Source organism: Anastrepha obliqua, chromosome 2, assembly GCF_027943255.1.
Source record: "Anastrepha obliqua isolate idAnaObli1 chromosome 2, idAnaObli1_1.0, whole genome shotgun sequence".
NCBI lineage: Eukaryota > Metazoa > Arthropoda > Insecta > Diptera > Tephritidae > Anastrepha > Anastrepha obliqua.
The window spans coordinates 44,900,183-44,904,026 of NC_072893.1; the positions used below are offsets into that span (position 1 = coordinate 44,900,183).

Below are 3,844 nucleotides of genomic sequence, written 5' to 3' on the forward strand. Positions count from 1 at the left end.
TTCTGACTACGCTACTGGTGTTGAGCAACGTCATCTTGCATAGTCGTATTAGTTTTGCGAGGTAAATATAGTTTGCTGCAATTAGCATAGTTGTAGTATTGTAGTCTTGCACGCAGTGTACGCTTCCTATTAATTTGAGTTGGGCAGAGGCTTTCTAGGTGAATGAAATATTAAGCAAAGGTATACGTTTTTGCAGCAGACTTAAATTTTTTTGAAGTGAAAACTTTTTTAGAATCGTTGGGAGTGATTTGAGATTCGATGAAACGAAAAAAGCGACACTCTTGGCTACGAAGCGTTATATTATATGTTGATATAAACGTAGCGACGAACTAAATAACTTTTATGCCAGAGCCGACAGCGTGGCGCGATAGCCGAGCGGCTAGCAATGTGAGCTTCCGATCCAAAATTCTTGGTTCGAATCACAAGAAAAAAAATTTTTTATACAGTTATTTTATTTTATTTTATGATATGTTTATTATGTTTATTTCATGGCAGAAATACACTTGGTGTTTTGCCATTGCCTGCTGAGGGGTGAGCGCTATTAGAAAAATAGTTTTCCTTAATTTTGGTGTTTTCACCGAGATTCGAACTGACGTTCTCTCTGTGAATTCTGAATAGTAGTCACGCACCAACCCATTCGGCTACGGCGTTTGTTTAATTTTACTGATGCAAAAATGAGGAAAAATATATGAATAAAGTTTGCTTACTGTTTACACATTTTCCAAAGGTGACGGAGAACCAAAAAAAAGTCGATTTTCAAACAAATACGAGTGCATATGTGTAATTGTGATAGAGTTTCGGTCACGCCCCAGTAAAACCTGCGTGCATATGTGTTTGTAACATTCAAAAAAATGTAATTGTGTTAGAGTTTCGGTCACGCAGGTTTTGCTGGGGACGCTCATAATAGCAACCGCGTGTGTATTTTTATATTCGTAAATATTTTCATTTTTAAATATTAACCGCAATTATGCCGAAAAATAATGCAGAAAAGTGTCGTGAATATCGACAGAAAATCAATAAACAGCATCACGGAATTCATTCACGAAAATTTAATAAAGTATACACCAGAAGTATCGCGGTTACTTAGAAAAGATTACAATAAAGTTCCAATGATTTTAAGTGGCGATTTTAACGTAAATTTTGCATTGGACACAGCGGTTCCTTTAATTGACGTTCTCAATACAACATTCAATTTAAAAATGTGTAACAATCGCACTGAATCGACAACACGATCAAAAACAACCATTGACGCGGTATTTCAAAGATATGTTGACAACATCGAAACCAAAGCATTTGTATCATATTTTAGCTATCATAAGCCACTCGTATCATTTGTTGAAATTGAAAACATTGAGGATGAATAATAATAAAATGAAGAAAATAAAATATGAACTTTATAGCAATATTATAATGAACCTATAATTATCCCGCTCCTAATGCTGCTTTCGTCTTATTCTCTCTCAGTTTGTTTTACGGAAGGTTTCACTTCTATCGGGTCTAACCGTTAGACTGGTATTTTTTTTATTTTTAAATATAAGTTCTGTACACTAATAGATGCACTATAATTTGAAATAAAATAGTTTGAAAAAATTAAATAATGGCATAATTCGATTTTAGCAGCATATTTAGCAACCTTAACTACAAAAATGCATCATTGTGCGGCAGACGTACCAAAGCACATCACCATATGCGTGTGTATGTATGTAGTTGGTTACTGCCTTTTTATGTACGTGTAAGGAAGAGTGAGAGCTCAGGCTGAGTTGCAGAATCAATTTACACTTTTACGCCTGATAAGCTCTATGCATCTTGCCGATATGGAAGAAAAAAAAAATATTTCTTACATCTCAACCAATCAAGGGACATACGTTGAACGTGGACACATGTACAGCTACATGGATGCAAGCACCTGGGCATATTTAAGTACTTATTTTATATGAAATGGGGCATTATTTTTTGCATGAAAGCAAATTTTTTCATAAAGTTATTTATTTTATTTTTTTTATTTCTGTTTTTAGTTTTTAAAGTTTTTATTTATTTATTTATTTTTTTATTCTATTTGAATGACAGAATTTTCCATAGGAATATCTAGTAAAGCAGCTGCCACTGTCGCAGATGTGTAAGAATTTGTATTAATTACAGTTTATGATTTAATCATAAAAGACTCACGTGCCAACAATGCTTTGAAAAAACTACTAAAATGTACTCTGAAAATTTAGTCATCAATTCGTGAAATGTTTAGAAAATTACGTCTGATTTATAGGCGCAATATTCGGTCTTCTAAGCAAGCAAGCCTCGCGTTGTTCATAAATTTTGTACTACATTTACGCTTCTTGAAAAAATTTGAACCAGTTGAAATGTGATTTCGGTAGAGTGGCGTTCATACAACACCTGAAACCATTTATTTGGTCTTATAAGTGGCCTGCTAGTGTTGTGGATTTGAGCTATAATCTTATCGAGAGTAGTTAAATTAATTTAGCTCAGCACTTGTTCTTGCCTCGGCAGAACATATACTAAAATTGGAATGATACAGAGAAGATTAGCATGGCCCCTGTGCAAGGATGACACGCAAAATCGTGAACGATCCACTGTTGTTTTTTTTTTTTAAATGAGCATAGTTTTAATCATCACTGTATTCACTTAAGGAGTAACCTAGCTACCACATTGAATATTGTAAAATATTTATCATCAAAAAAGTTGTATAGGTACACACAATTACTTACCGTAACTATACTAATTATACAATCAAAAATTGGCTACGGTCTGCAAATTTCAAGAGCCGATGTTGAATGTGAACCACACCTAAACGTCAAGTTTTTTTCTGCATTTCATTTGACATTTTTCAATTTCAGTCTAATTCAATTTGAACCATGGAAAGATACACAATCGAGCAACGCGTCGTCAATGGTCAGAATGGTGGCAGGAAATGGCAACAGTGAATGACCAATTTTCGAAGAAAATCATCCTCAGCGATGACGCACATTTTCACCTCAGTGGCTTCGTTAATAAGCAGAATTGCCGCATTTGGGCGAATGATAATCCAAGAGTGATTGTCGAAAAACCAATGCACCCACAAAGAGTGACTGTTTGGTGCAGTTTACTACTGTTGGCAAAAAGTAAGGTGAATTTGGCTGTAAAATGAAAAATCTTTATTTATTCTTGTAAATCAATTTTATCCCCTTCAAAATAATCGCCTCTCGATGAAATACACTTATGCCAACGATTTTTCCAATCCCCGAAACATGCCAAATAGTCCATTTCCATTATAGCCATCAGCACCTTCTTCGATTCAGCTTTTATCTCCTCAATCGACTCGAAACGCGTTTCCCGGAGTGGTCTCTTGAGTTTTGGGAACAGCCAGAAGTCACACGGAGCCAAATCAGGCGAATACGGTGGTTGCGGAACGATATGCGTGGAATTTTTGGCGAAATGGTTACGAAGAACGAGTGCAGTGTGAGACGGTGCATTATCGTGGTGCAAAAACCAAGAGTTGTTGGCCCATAATTCTGGTCTTTTTAGACGAATTGCTTCACGTAAACGACGCATAACACTCAAATAATATTCCTTATTAACAGTTTGGTCAGGTGGAAGGAATTCATAGTGCACCACACCACGAAAATCGAAAAAAACTGTCATCATGACCTTTATTTTTGAACGACTTTGACGTGCTCTTTTCGGTCTGGCCTCACCTTTAGCACGATATTCGCTTGATTGGTCGGTTGTTTCAGGGTCGTAAGCATAAATCCAAGTCTCATCTCCCGTAATGATGCATTTGAGCTTGTCCTGATAGTCTGAAAACAGTGTTTCACACACATCAACGCGACGACTTTTTTCCAAGAAATTGAGA

General features: G+C 35.8%; 1 non-coding gene across 1 annotated transcript; it reads left to right on the forward strand.

The window, feature by feature from the left end:
* The first annotated feature begins 2,486 nt into the window (after positions 1–2,486).
* LOC129239946 (U6 spliceosomal RNA) lies at positions 2,487–2,593 on the forward strand. Its single transcript, XR_008581983.1, has one exon. It is a non-coding gene; the product is annotated as a U6 spliceosomal RNA (small nuclear RNA).
* The last annotated feature ends 1,251 nt before the right edge of the window (positions 2,594–3,844 follow it).